A 16,299-nucleotide genomic window follows, 5' to 3' on the forward strand; every position below is an offset into this window, starting at 1 on the left:
CACTCAAGAGTGCTGTCTTTGCCAAAGACATTCCTGTCACTAACTCCTCCTTGAGAATGTCCCTCTGAGTCTGCGTGAGCAAAGGAAGAAAAGCAGTCTCTTCTAGGCTGAAAGACCTCAGCATCCTGAATGGACTAGTTAATCTCAGCATCTCGACTATTAGGCCCAGCACTTAGCAGGTGATCAGTGTTGAATATAAATCTGTCATAAATATCTTGATGCCTTCCTTCTTCTCTTCTTGAGGAAGAACCTTACCTGGCTCTATTCTGCTGGTTTAGTCAGGACTCACTTGGTTGCAAGATTGAAGCCCAAATCAACCTGCGAGGCGAATAGGAAGGTTACTGGCTCATGATACAAAATAGTCCCAGGAGAGTTTCTGCTCCAAGTATATCCGGATCAAGGCATGGAAATCAAGACTTAGTCTCATTATGTGGATATACACACATGTGCACATCCATGGGTCTCATCGCTCATGTCTTAAATCTGTTTCCTTTTATGTTGGCTCCATTTTTAAGCAGGCTCTGTCTTTGTAGTAGCAAGTGGAAGCCAGTAGCTTCATGCTTATATCATAGCAGAATGAGAAATTCTCCTCCCAACAGTTAAAATCCAAGTACCAGAACTGAATGCCATCATGCCCCGTTTCAGTCATGTGTCCATCCCTGGATCAATGACTATGGCCAGGCTCGTCACATGTCTGTGTCCTGGGACTAGTGGTCAAGTCAGCCTACCTGAACAACTTAGACCTGGTTGAGGAGTAGTCACTCAAGAAAGATATGAGTTCAATTGCCAGGGGAAAATGTGGCCATTTCCCAAGAGATATTAAAAGCTGTTTTCTCCTAGAGAGCCTTCAAAGACAGAATGAACGACAGAAGAAACACAGCCTCTCCAACCACAAGTTGGGACAGAGGCTTCTGGGTAGATAAAAACAACAGATGTATACTATGAATACATTGTACCATTTCCAACAATCTAATCCATCCTCAAAGGACACACTTTGTCACCACTAACAGTGTTCAAAAGCACTTTCTGTCCAAAGGGCATCCAAAAATGCTTCCAGACAAATCACACACTGGAATAAGCATACGGGTTCCCTGAGGACTCTCCTGAAGGGGACAGTGCTCATTTGTTTGTAAGCGTTCTGTTGTGCAGAGAAACCTAATCACTTGCCTTACTCTGCAGTCACACTTCATATATCTTCAGTGCTGATGGACTGTTGTTATGCAAGTGAGTCAGGAAATTTCCTCTGGTCTATTTCTAGTGGGCCCTGGCTTTCATTATCAGTGGCTGTTAATACCTTAATAGGAAAGAAAACAGTTGATCCCAACAAGTAAATACAGTTTTAGGGAAACTGGACAGTTCAACAGCCTGGTTGGTTTGTTTATCTCCTCTTGCTACTAAGCAAGTTGCAAACCTTAACTATGACTCTACTCTGACCCATGAGACCCGACTCAGGTGGTCATAAAATGATTTGGGCAACAATTAATTCTGAGGCAATCCACTGTGTATCTCTCAGATATTTCCATATTTTCCTGTAGTTATTTTATAGATGATGTCTAAGAGTTAATAGGAAGTACTTGGCACAATCATGTTTTCACACGGAAATTTTGAAAACACAAGTGACCCTATGAGGTTCCAGATTGCCAGGTAAGTTAAAAAGTAGTCCTGACATTATAATTAACTGAAACTAAAAAGGAGGAGATGCTTTGCCTGTTCAGTTAATCTTTTCTCTCAGATGGCCTGAGAATTTTATTCGTTTGCTCATTTATTTATTGTGGCTATTTGGATTAAAACAATTATTTTTTTTTTGGTCACAAAGCCACCAAAGCAAACAAATGAAAAAATAGGGGAAGGAATTTTAATTCTCTTAAAAGCCAAAACAAAAAAGCTTCTGATGCCTCACAAAAATATATTTGTTAAAGAGTAGGTTTAGTAAAATAGAGAATTTAAATTAAGACAACTTTCCTTCATCCTGCCTTGCATCTAGAGCATTCGTATTGGCAACATGTTTTCCAACCTTTTTCTATTTTTTCACAGACATCCAAGGAGAGTGTCTCCTAGTCCTGTTCACCAATTGTCTATGAAAAGCCAAGGCGGCTTTGCTCTCACTCCACTGAAAAGAGGCTTCGACAGGCTGCATCTCACCACATGGGCAGCTTCGTCCCAGGCATTGCAGGTGTCACACACACTGACAGTACGTTTCACAGGATCTCAAATAAATGGCCTAAAAAGCAAGAAAATTAAAAACCAAAACTGTCACTTTCTAAAATCTATTTCTTTCTCTCTCTCTGTCTATATATGTGTGTGTGTATATATAAAATATATATTATATATTATATATTATAGTTTTGGCTGCATCCCCACCCAAAATCTCATCATGAATTGTAATAATCCCCACATATCAAGGGTGGGACCAGGGGGAGATAATTGAGTCATGGGTGCACCTTCCCCCATACCATTCTCCTGATAGTGAGTGAGTTCTCATGAGACCTAATGGTTTTATAAGGTGCTTCCCGCTTTGCTCAGCTCTCGCTTCTCCTTCCTGCCCCCATGTGAAGGACATGTTTGCTTCCCCTTCCTCCACGATTGCAAGTTTCCTGAGGCCTCCTCAGCCCTGCGGAACTGTGAGGTAATTAAACCTCTTTCCTTTATAAATTACCAGTCTTGGGTAGTTCTTTATAGCAGTGAGAATGGACTAATACAATATATATGTATGTATGTGTATGTATGTATGTAGTTACACCATTAGAAGAGCACACCAGGGTTCGAAGAAGGAACTTAGTTAAGGAAAGGAGTCTCTGGGAGGAAGAGAGGAAGTCCATGGAGGGCTAATCATACCTGTCATGAAACAGAAGCTCCTGATTCTGCCCCTCTAACTCTCCTCATTTTTCCTTTTAACCTGAGTCATTTCTTCCCTAGATTCAACCTTCAATTTCCTTCTCATGTTGTTGTCTATGTACACATTCTATTCATTCTATTCAAATTACTCTTAATTCACATTTGAGAATTAAAGCTTCGGGGAAGTAATCAAAGGAAATTGACTTTGTGGTAATTAAGGTCTCCTCATTTACATGTACTCCCAATAAAGCTGTGCTTTGTTGCAGTCTCTTTCTTGGTAGCAGAGATGTATCTTATATCCAAAGAACACAAAAAAGATAGATGGTTACCTTGTGTTTCTGGCTAACCTTTACAAAAATGAGGAATTTGGAATGATAGTGTCTGTGCCAGTGTTGATTTCTGCATTTCGAACTGAAAGTTTGAGGACTGCTCTCATTCTCTGCCCTGGGCTGAAGAACAGTGGCTGTGATTCCAGTCCCCAGGTATAATAGTGAGGAGCTCCCTCATGTAACAGGAGGGGATTCTCCAGAACACAGGCACAGAATGAAGGGTTAGTACCTGGTTCAATTAACACAGGGAAAAATTCAAGCTCAACAGGCATTCTACAGAAGAAATTCCAGTTTTCAATCCCAGTACTTGCCGAACCATGGTAAGATTTTTGCCAATCAGATTGGAAAACTATAATTAGAATATCCATCATTGCACGCCTGTAATCCGAGCACTCTGGGAGGCCAACTAGGGCAGATCACGAAGTCAGGAGATCGAGACCATCCTGGCTAACACGGTGAAACCCCAACTCTACTAAAAATACAAAAAATTAGACGGGTATGGTGGTGGTCGCCTGTAGTCCCAGCTACTCTGGAGGCTGAGGCAGGAGAATGGTATGAACCCAGGAGGCGGAGCTTGCAGTGAGCTGAGATCGTGCCACTGCACTCCAGCCTGGGCGACAGGGAGAGACTCCGTATTCTCAGGAAAAAAAAAAAAAGAAAGAAAGTAAAAAGAATATCCATCATTGGTGAGTCTGTGAGGAAATGAATCCTCCAACACTGTTGTTGAGAGTGTCTTTTTTGAGTCTTTTTTGGAGTCAACTCTACTAAAATTGGATGTGTTCTGTCCTTTTGGCCCAGCATTTTTCACCTCTATGAATTCATCCTGGAAAACCATTGCTGTAAGTGCTCAAAATATGTCAAAAGAATGTTTTTATTTAATTGTTCATATTAATAAGCATTGGAATGTTCCTCATAAGGAAACTAGTTTCAGGATGCATCTTTTCCTGTGCTGTCCAATACAGTAGTTGCTAACCATGTGAAATGCGGCTAGCCTGAATTGAGTACACATTGAATTTTGAAGATATGAAACAAAAGGTAAAAATATTTCGTTAATTTTTATATTGATTGAATGTAGCAGTAATAACATTCTAGGTATACTGGCCTAAATATATTACTAAAATTAATTTCACCTTTTAAACCTTTTTAATGTAGCTGTTAGAATATATAAAATTGCATATGTGACTTGCATTTGAACCTTGCACTGTATTTCTCTTAGACAGCACTGATCTGTACTATGCAGTCACTAAAGAAACTAGATCTCTATATATAGATACAAAAATACCCACTATAGATTAATTGAAAAACAATTTTAAAAGAAATACATGAAGTACAAATCCAGGTTTTTTTGTTTTATTTTTTTAAATTAGGCATATAAAAAATAAATTTGTAAGAATATGCTCCAAACATTATTGAGAAGATGGGGATTGGGAAGTCAAGAAGGAAGCTTTTTCTACACTAAGTAGAATATTTTTTTAAGAGGGAAAGATAGAGATACATTTGCAGAAATTTCTCTCTACTCATAACAATTCATAATCCCTATTCTTTCAATGTTGCACTTTTCCTTGAGGTCTCTATGTTGCAGAGCAGGTTGTTTCTCAGAGATGTTTGCTTAGTACAAATAACCTTCCCCTCTGTATCCCAGAAGGGAAATAAGGACTAGTCCCCAGAGAACAAGCAGGCAGCCTTCAGAGAAGGATCCCCAGTAACTTATAAGGGGTGACAGAGTCATTCTATCAGGAGTCAGCGACTCTCCCTGCCCATTGAGTCAGCGGTAATTAGGTATAATCAGGTGAAGAGGAGAGGTAGTAACCAGCTGGTCAACCTAGGCAATAGGAAAGTGTGAAAATGAGAGAGATTTCCCACCAGAGGATCTACAGAAAGGTTGTATCAGTCAAAAGCAGTCTTGTGCTTCTCTTTTGAGATGAGGGTACCCTGAATGGGTTTGCAGTTTTCACATAAAAATTGGATTGATACCAAACATTTTTGTAGTTTATGTACACAGGAAAAAAAATTAAATTAAAGCTGACGATTAAAAACAAACTCGAGGGAGGAAAAAAAAGTGAAAGTCAATGTACAGTTTCAGGATTTCCTGTTGGTTAATTTCCGAATATACATTTTACTGACTTGGCATTCACTGGCCACAGAAATCACTTTTGATGATATTGTAAGGGTAGAAAAGGTTTTTCTCAACCCCCTTAGCATCCCTAGCTGGTTCTGAAAAAACAAAGTCAAACTAACAAAGATAGATCAACAGGAGAAAAACACACAAATGTATTTAATATAAATAAATTATTTATTTATTTACCTTAATTACCACAAAGTCAATTTTCTTTGATTACTTCTCCAAAGCTCTAATTCTGAAATGTGAATAAAGAGTAATTTGACACAAGATCCTTCATATGGAAATGAAGATCCAAAGAAAAAGTTGAACTTGAGTGTTTTTCATAGTAGGCTTAATAAATATTAAACTATTTTACCTCACATTTAATAGCATGTTCACATATATATCGACTTAGCTCTGACTTAAGTCCATATTACTTCATATTCTATTTTAATCATTTAACATTATGTCTTGCACACATCTTTCTACGTGTTACCATGTCTTGCATAGTATTTCATCAGTGAGTTTATTTGCTCTTCAGGGAAATTTTTGTTTTTCCCAGTTTTCATTATCTTTAATATTAGGTTGGTGCAAAAGTAATTGCAGTTTTGGCCATTATTTTTATGAACTTTTCTGAACCTACTTTTTTCAAAAAAATTATTTTAAATTTTCATGGGTACACAGTAGGTGTATATATATGGGGTATATGGGATATTTTGATACAAGCATACAATGTATAATAATCACATCAGGGTAAATGGGGCATCCATGATCTCAAGGCTGAACCTACTTTTTTAGAAAATTATTTTTTTAATCTGATTTGTTTTCTCCAATGATAGCTCTTCTGGGTAGTTCCAAACTCTCTTTTTAAATCTTTGAGTTCTTTTGTTTATGATATATTTATATGTCATGAAATAAAATGTTGCCCAGACTAGAGTGAAGTGGCACAGGTGTGACAGCCTTGAACTCCTGACCTCAAGCAATCCTCCCATCTCAGCTGCCCAAATAGCTGGGACTACAGGTGGGCATCACTGCACCTTGCTCTATGACATACTTTTAATATAAATGACCTCAATTTCTTGTTTGACACCAAATAAGCAAACATTTTCTGGAGTGAAATTAACTTGACAAATTGTTTGAATATTTAAAAATTCTTAACACACAATAAAACTTAATACATATTACCAGATAATTCTTCAAAAATAGAACACCAATTAGAGGACTGTAACATATGTGGCCCAGTTTCCCTACAATGTCACCTTTCTTAAATCTTAGAATTATTGTTATTTTTATTTTAACAGGTAAGTTTCTTTTTGAAGATCTGTAAATGTTCTCCACCACAAAAAACATTTTAAGAAGTGTTTCAAAACCACACCTGTCATCTGATCAAAGATCTACGTAGGCAAGAAGCTTTATTTTTTTGTCCTTCTGTTTTTCTATTTTCAGTAGTAAATTTTTACTCAAAACAAATGAGGAAGATACACAGAATATTTAGAGATGCTTAGAGATAGGAGCCAATTATATAGAAGTAATGTGTGTTTTTACAAAGTGACTAACGTTAACATCAATGTTAAGCACAAAAATATACAAAAAGTCAACAGAGTGTGTCATTCAGATTAACAAATAAAGATTATTAGCAACTTTATACAGAGACAGAGAAGACATAGTCCTTGTAGAGAATGGCTCTATATAAATGTGTTATAATAAATCCCCATCTCTCTTTCTGCCAAATGAAGAATTCATGCAAATATATTTGAATTTTCGTTTATCAAGTTTATCTCAAAATATTCAAACTATCCCGGGAGGTGGAGCTTGCTGTGAGCCCTCATATCCCTTCGCCCTCATATCCCTTCACCATTGTCTCCCTCATATCCCTTCACCATTGCTAGATTATGTTGTAGCCAAAGGGGAGGAAAGACACTAGAATAGTGTTACAAGAAAAACTTTAGCCGAATTGAGTTTAAAGGTGTTTAACTGAGCAATGAACGATTTGCAAATCAGACAGCCTCCAGAATCATAGCAGATTCAGGGCGACTCCAGGGGTGCCTTGTGGTCAGAAGAAATTTATAGAAAAAAAGGCAAGTGACATACAGAAATCAGAAGTGAGGCACAGAAACAGCTGGATTCGTTACAGGTTGGCGTTTGCCTCATTTAAACACAGTTTGAACACTCCAGCAGTGTATGAGTGGTTGAAGTATGGCTGCTGGAATTGGACAGGACTTAGCAATTGTTACAGACACATACTCCTAAGTTATATTTTCAATTATCTAGCTATTAAGTTGCCATTGGTCCACAAGGACTCAAATATAGAAGTACAGAGTCTTTCTCAGGCCACATTTCGTTCGCTTTAACAGTAGGCACATGCCTGTCATCCTCTGGAAGGCCACCCTGCCTCTAGTAGAACAGCTACAGCAGAAGGAGAACTTAAGCACAAACATTAAATGGACCATTCAAATAGTGCTGAGAGTTTCTCTTTTCTTTTTATGTGCCTTCTTCCCTTGCACCATTCTATTTGGTTATGCCACTGAACATTTTCATTTCTATTCTTTGATTCCTACCAAACCATTATGCTGTTCTTTGAAATAATGTGCTACAGATGTTCCATATTCTATACCAGCCCTTGTGTCCCACACCCCTTCTCTCTATATATATCCCCTCTGCCTACCAAGAAAGGGGTAGGCACTGAACAATAAAGAAAAGGGACATAAAAAGAGCAAAGCTCACATGGTGCCCATGTGCTGGTTCTTATTTTTCTCAGTGGGGTTGGCAAATGATGTCTCGAACCAATATGTCATTAAATGAATCAGATCCTTCACCCTCACAATAGATGCTACAGATGCCTTGATGAAATTCACTTGATCCCACAAGAGACCCAGGGCACACAGCTGTGCCTCCTCTCTGTCATTACAGAAGTACAGTTTGTAGCAAAGGTGAAATTTTAAATCTGTTAGCACCAAGGAACAAAGACAACTGTGAGGGTTTCCTTCCCCGTCTTCTCCGCTGGTTTCCCCTGATACAAATGAGCCTGACATTCTGATTAATTAGACTTTAAGCATTTAAAACAAAATACATTTCTGTATGCAGGAACGTTATTCTAGTTTGCCCAAGTAATTAAAAGAGAAAGCTTCAGCATTATAATACCTGAGCAGTTCAAACTGAGTAAACCCTGATACAGGAAAACCTGTCTTCTAATGAGAAAGATTTTCTTCCTATTGGCAAAGGAAGTGTATTTCTCTGGGGCAGATTTAATTACTTTATGCAAATATCATCAGCAAAGGATCCAATGCCACTATGCTCTCTGCCCAATAATCTATATCATCTCCCCTGTTTAATATCCAAATTGTTAGTATGTGTATGTGTATATACAGTCATGGACTGCACAATGACCTTCCAGTCAATGTCAAACCACATATATGCCAGTGGCGTCATAAGAATATAATGGAGTTGAGAAACTTCCATCACCTATGGAAGTCACAGCCATAATAACATCGTAGCACAATGCATTACTCCCATGTTTGTGGTGATGCTGGTATAAACGAACCTACCTTATAAACTGTATAAAGTAAAAAAAGTTACAGTAAGCTAAAGTTAATTTATCATTGAAGAAAGAAAAATGTGTGTTTATAGTGTAACCTAAGTGGACAGTGTTCATAAAGTATACAGTAGGGTAATGTCCTAGGCCTTCACATTCACTCACCGCTCAATCACCAACTCACCCAGAGCATCTTCTAGTCCCCCATTCATGTTATGTGCCCTATACAGGTGCACCAGTTTTTATCTTTTACAGCATATTTTTACTGTACCGTTTCTACATTTACATACACAAATACCAACTATTGTGTTACAATTGCCTATAGTATTCAGTACAGCATGCTATACAGGTTTGTAGCCTAGGGACAATAGGCTATACCATCTAGGTTTGTGTAAGTCCACTCTATGATGTTTGCAAAATGACAAAATCTCAGAATTCTCCCCTTCATTAAGCAATGCATTACTATCTCTTTTCTTTCCTCGACAACTCTCTCCCTCTCTCTCTATACATAGAAGTAGATGTAGGAGAGAATTTACCACCCAGACACTTGAAGGAATTAATTAGGTTTATAAAGATGGAGATGATTATAAAAGACATATTTAGATCAAATTGAAAACAATCTACTTCAGTGAACCATAGATTAATGAGGGAGGAAAGTTAAGCAGCAAATATGATCAAGTAATCCTCTACAGTTGAAAACTGCAATCTCATAAAACATTAACTCAGATAGTGAGCTAACTGAATGATATAATATAAATGCTTGTTATCGTTCATCATAGTCTACTTAAATTTTTTCTTTTTCTTTTTTTTTGAGACGGAGTCTCGCTGTGTCTCACAGATAAGTGCAGTGGCGCAATCTGGGCTCACTGCAGCTCCACCTCCCGGGTTCATGCCATTCTCCTGCCTCAGCCTCCCGAGTAGCTGGGACTACAGGCGCCTGCCACCATGCCTGGCTAATTTTTTGTATTTTTAGTAGAGACAGCGTTTCACCGTGTTAGCCAGGATGGTCTCGATCTCCTGACCTCATGATCCACCTGCCTCGGCCTCCCAAAGTGCTGGGATTACAGGCATGAGCCACCACGCCCGGCCATTTTTTCTTTTTGTTTTACTTCATTATTTTATCTTTTTTAATTTTTATTTTATTTTATTTTTTTTGTGAGATAGGGTCTTACTCTGTAGACCAGGATGGAGTACAGTGATGCAATTTCGGCTTACTACAACCTCTGCCTCCTGGGCTTAGTTAATCCTCCCACCTCAGCCTCCTGAGTAGCTGGGACTACAGGCGTGTGCCACAACACCCGGCTAACTTTTTGTAGAGATGAGGTTTCACCATGTTGCCCAGGCTGTTCTCAAATTCCTTGGCCTTCTAAAATGCTGGGATTACAGGCATGAGCCACTCCACCTAGCCAAATTTTCTTAATTCCACACAATTAGAAGTTCTAATGTGAATCATTTTACAAAACCTTGGTATGTCCCTGTCCTTCTGCCCAACTAAATTGTGACATAATCACCCTATCACTTGTTAATTGTGACAAATTTATTTTCCACAATGTACATTTTAAATTGTCTAATTTATTTTACTTGAAAAATACATTTTACCAAAAAATCTCACCCACATATGCTTTTATCTGGATTCCTAATTTTAAAGATATCTGCAGAGTCATTTTACATTTGTCCAGTTTTATACAGCCAAATCAGAGATGTAGTAGTAGATTGTCATCAACAGGTTTTGAGAATAAAATCAAATTCCAATAATAAACATAGTTGAACAAATGGAGTTCTCTATGGAAAATATTCTTGTAAACGTTGTTATTACAAACTTATTCTAATCCCAAACTTATAAGGTAAGAGTCACTAGAATTATTAATACATGCCTTTCCATTTTACTGGGAGTCTGTCAGCCTTTCCTAGTGAACAGACTTGGACAAAAACTCAGGTTTATGATGATAAGAGATAGAAGGAATAATAATTTAACTTAAATTTTGGTATGCAATAGGTATGTCAGATATCTGTTGACCTTTTCTGATCTACACGATAACATGTCAGTCATGGCTGCCCCAGAGATGATCTACTCAAAGCCACCGTGTCAATATTTCCTCTCCTTCAAAGTTCTTCATTGACAGGAACCAAAGTCGGTGGCCTCTGTCTTCAATTATTTTGAGGCTTATAATTTTCTGTCTCTACTTTAACTGTGTGACTTGGATGAGTGTATTAAGATCTATTATTACTATTATTATCACTTGTAAAACAAGAATATTTTGCTGCCTTCCTATGCAGCAAGTACTATTCTAAGGACTTTACATTTATTTATGACACACTTTCTTTGAAAAACCCTGTGAGGTAGGAACTATTATTATCTCTAGTTTATAAATGAGAAAATAGAGTCAGAGAGGTTAAGTAGCTTGCCCAAGGACACACGGCAAGGAAGTTAAAACCATCTATTGCCACTGTGCAGATCTGAGCACAAATGCTTTTTGTTAATTGCTTTTTGTTAAATGCTAATGGTTAATTCAGTAGTTTTTGGACTTTAATGAAGCTGAGAATCACCTGGGGATCTTTTAAAAACACATCCTGTGATGCAATAGGTCTGGAGTAGGGCCCCGAAAATGTATTTCTAACAACTTCCCAAGTGACACTGATGCTTCCGGTCTGAGGATCATATTTAGAGAAGGAATATCGTCAACCATGTCCTCGTCAAATTCATAGCTCTGGGCTGCATCGTGGCACACGGGCCATGTTATTAGTTGTCTCACACATGTGTAAGATGTAGAGGAAATAACACAAGATGCCTGTGAGGATTTGATGTGATCATCTGAGTCTTGCTCTGACAATTATTAACATTTAGTTGCCCATTAAAATTCTTTGGAATCCTAGGACTTCGTCGCTCGTCTCCTGTCAAATTCACTCCCCATCACCAATGGAGAGCAGCAGAGTTACTTAATCATTTCACTCTTTTTCCATTCATTTCACACAGCTGTACTCAAAAACATAGGAGACCTAGAAGCCGATATGGAAATGCGCTTCTGCTCCTCTGGGAAACATTTTTAGCTAGAAAGCTACTGATCTAACTTCAGATCCTCAAGACAATTACCCAGGAGCTGCTGTTGGATAACAAGTGAGCATTTGAAGCATGCACACAAGAGAAAGAAAGCACTTTACACAAACACAAGAGCTTCATGGGCCTATATGATCAGGCCTAAGAAGACTAAAATATCTTTTCCTAATAAATACTCATTGATCTAAGCACTTTGCTACATGATTTCAAATTAAATGTTGTATTTTAATTCTCACAACTATCTTGTGAGATAACTTTCTCATCCCTGTTTTATAGATTAAAAAAAACTGAGGCTTGAGAATTTTACATGACTTACCCAATGTCACATAGATGACATGAAATAGATCTGGGATTTGGCTCCCAGCCCAGTGTGTTCTCTCCGTTATATAACTCTGATGTTAGTCTACACAGGAGCCAAGGTAAAGCCATACTTACCTGGGATTGCATTCCTGCTCTTAAACTTAATGGTTATACAACCTTGGGCAAGTTGTTTAAATTTTCTAAGACTTAGTTTTTCAATACAAATGCAGAAAAGACATGTCTAGGAAGGATGAGAGAAGGAAGTAATATCTGAGCTGAGTCTTCAAAGATAAACAGGAACTTTCAAGATAGACTGTTGGGTGGGGCAGGTTAAGAAAAGTGTACCAATGGGAACAACTGTGCAAAGACATGGAAGACAGCATGGAGCTTCAGGAAATAACAAATATTTCAGGGGTGCTGGCTCATGAATTTCTGCTCTACAAAATGTGAGCCCATGAAAACAAAAATCTCCATCTCCTAGCTCAGTACCTAATCCATTGTCAGTACTTCATAGCACAGAATAGGCGTTTTAGAAATAATGGTTGAATGAAATAAACGAGTAGGTGAATGAAAATAGTTAATATTTGCAGCTAAACTAGAGGAAGATCATTGGTCATGTACTAATTAGGCTGAGTGGCTTAAACAACAGAAATTTATTTTCTCAAAGTTCAAGAGGTGGAGAAGTCTAAGATGAAGGTGCCAGTAGATTTGGGTTTTGGTGAGGTCTCTCTTCCCGGCTTGCAAATGCTCACCTTCTAGGTGGAGAGAGGAAGCTTTGGTATCTCTTGCTCTTCTTATAAGGGCAGTCATCCCACCATGGAAGCTCCATGCTCATGCCCTCAGCTCAACCTAATTTACCCCTCAAAAGCCCTACCTCCCTATAGCATAACATTGGGCTTCAACATATGGATTTTGAGGGGACACAAACATTCAGTCCATGACAGAGACTTAATCTCCTTGTCTAAATTCAAGATACACTATCTCCTTCTTCTTATGTGTGGATTAGGCTTTATATTCTGTACCTCACTCCAGATACTACATCTTGGGGATAAAAATAATATCACAATGACCACAACAATATCATTCTCTGGCTCTGTCCTTCACTTCCCACTTCTATAAGTTCCCTCAAATTTCTCCCTTACTTAAGATACCCCCAGGGCATATCTCACACTTGCTCACAGGCAAATTTCTTCTTACCATCTGGCATCTGCCATTATCTCTTCTCCTGCTCTTTTGTGCTGTGTCTGATGAATTCTGTGGCTGCTGATACCAAAAGCATCAATAATCCCTCAGTGATGGTCATGCTGAAATGGGAGAGTTTCCTAACCCCCTTCGCAGGATGTGTAACAGGGGTGTGGCTCATCTGTTCAGCTTCTGTGCACTCAAACCCCTTACTAGAGGGGGAGCATGAAGACGGGCAGGTGCAGGAGGAGGGGCAAACACTTCTGGGCTCCAGCCCCATGGTAGCATCCAGGGGTGGGTGCCTGCAACTCCCAAAGCCCCAGTGGGTGTGTTACAGTGCTCTTTCAGTTCTGCCGTCCACAAACAGCTTAAGTGTTATCCAGCTCAGCGCCCTCCTGGTACCCAGGTTCTTGTCCAGCATTCAGGAAGAAGCAGGTCACACAGACAAATTGAAGGATAGTGAATGCAGGGATTTTATTGCCAGATGGAGGTGGCTGTCAGCGGGGTGGCTGGGGAGTGGGAAAGCGGATGGAGTAGGAAGATGATCTTCCCCTGGAGTTGGGTCATCCTGCAGCCAATCTCTTCTCCAACCATCCCCAGCCAAACTCCTCTCAACATTCAGATGCTGCTTCTCTTCCCTCTTTCTCTACCACGCTGCTCTGCCACAATGCCATTCTTCTGTTCCTCTGTTCTTCTGTTCGTCTGCTTTTCTGCTCATGGAGCTTGCAATTTGGGGTTTATATTGGTACAAGATGCGGTGGGGGCATGGTGGGCCAAAAGACAACATTTGGGTGCAAAAACAAGAATGCTTATTCCCATTTAAAGTCGTGGGTTTCCAGGCTTGAGGTTGGGGCCTTTGCCAGGGAACCTCCCTCTTCTACCCGGTATTTCCCTGCCTCCTTACTGTATATATGCCACCATTGGTGGCCAAGCCTGCCAAAGTCGCAGCTCTCCTGCCATTGCCAGGAAACTAAGACCATCAAGGGATGAGGTCTACTCCCACGTCTTCTCAATTCAGGATGAGGGTTGCCCACTTTCCTGTTCAGGCAGTAGCCCCAGAACTGCTCTCTGACACTCAGGCTGCAAAGCTGTGCTGACTTAAGCTCTAGCTGCCTTAGTAGATATCCAGGAAACAGCTCCTCTGGTTTTTACTGAATGTTTTTTGAAGTCTTTCTCCCAAAGACATGAGTACACAAGGGCTGAGTATTAAACTTCTCCCTCTTTAACACTAATCTGTTGACTTTGGACCAAAGCTCCACACTAACATGCCTTTTCCACTAAAGAAGACTCATTTTCCCTCCCGAATCCCCCAGATGGTGACTGAATGTTGGCACAAACTTAACTTAGGCTCAAGTTGGGATTCCTGCTTTGAGAAGAGACTCCCGCAGGCACAATACAAACTTCTTTTGTGCCTTTTTTCTACTCCATTATGCTAGACAAATGGTTAATACTTAATAACAATAATAATACTTTTAAAATGGGAAACTGGTAGTATAAAGATACACCATATTTTTGCACTACAGGGGGAAAAAAGTGACTCCTAAAAATGCTAAGCATTTCAGTTCCAATACAAGTGGCCTGGCTCTGTAAACCTAGCTCAGCACATCGCGTCTGGACGTGGTCAGTCCTCTATAAATACATAATGCATGAGCAGCTGTCTGAAAGGCTGCTGAAGCCAAGCCAAGAAACCTCACCTGTGGAGGATGCAGGCCTGACAACGTGGTAGTAGGTCATGATTTCAAAGAATGACCGTGAAGACTTTCAATACACAAAAATTTGAATCTTAAAGACAATGATTTTCTGTTCCCCACTGAGATCCTTTAAAAAAGTAACACGACATGGTATGAGAGATAATAGGAAGGAAGAGGAAAAAACACTAGATGACTATCTACTATGTTTCTTTTTACTATAGACTTGCTGATCTCTTGGCTAGTTCTTGAATGTTCCAGGAATGTTCCCTTCTCGGGACCTTTCCAGTTGCTGTTCTCTATACCTAGAATATACCTATCAGAGAAAATTCATATGGCTTGGTCCCTGGCTTCCTTCAGGTCTCTGCTATACAACTTGGTCTTTCCTGGCCACCCTTTATAACAAGAGCTGCCTCCCTACTCTCTGTCCCTGTACCGGATTTTATGTTTCTTCATAGCATTTAACTACCGCGTAGCATTATATCATTTGCTTATTATCTCTCACACAACAGTGTCAGGTCCATGAGGTGAGGAACTGTGCTTGCTGTCTTCATTGCTTTGTACCTAATACCTGACACACAGTAGGTGCTCAATAAATAATTTTAAAATGAATGATGATCAAAATATAAATTGTAGTGCAAGATACTGTTAACCATAAATACGATCCAGTAAAATATTTTAAAAGCTGCTAAAGAAAACTTTAGCCAGTTAAATTGGAAAGAGTTTAATTGAGCAAAGAATGATTCGTGAATCAGGCAGCCTCCTGAGCCAGAGTAGACTCAGAGACTCCAGCACAGCCACGTGGTGGCAGAAGATTTATGGATAGAAAAGGGAAAGTGATGTACAGAAATGGAAGCGAGGTACAGAAACAGCTGGATTAGTCACAACTTGGCGTTTGTCTTATTTGAACACGGTTCAAACAGTTGGCCACGCTTGATTGGCCAAAACTTGGTGATTGGCACAAGAGTAGGTTACAGTCTGTTTACAATTCCATTTAGGTCTGCTAAATCAAGTTTAGCCTAAAGCCACCTCCTTACGTATTTTAAGTTCAGCCTAAAGGTTTCTCTGTACATCATGAACTATGACAAGTGGAGGTGTAAACAGGCCATAGTCTATACTTGTGCCAATTACTACGTTTTGACGAATCAAATGTAGCCAACTGTTCGAACCACGTTCAAATAAAGCAAGTGCTGAGCTGTTACCAATCCAGCTGTTTCTGTAGCTCGCTTCCGTTTTCTGTACCTTACTTGTCCATAAATCTTCTTTCAGCACGTGGC

This window comes from Macaca thibetana, chromosome 6 (genome assembly GCF_024542745.1).
Source record: "Macaca thibetana thibetana isolate TM-01 chromosome 6, ASM2454274v1, whole genome shotgun sequence".
In the NCBI taxonomy this organism is placed as follows: domain Eukaryota; kingdom Metazoa; phylum Chordata; class Mammalia; order Primates; family Cercopithecidae; genus Macaca; species Macaca thibetana.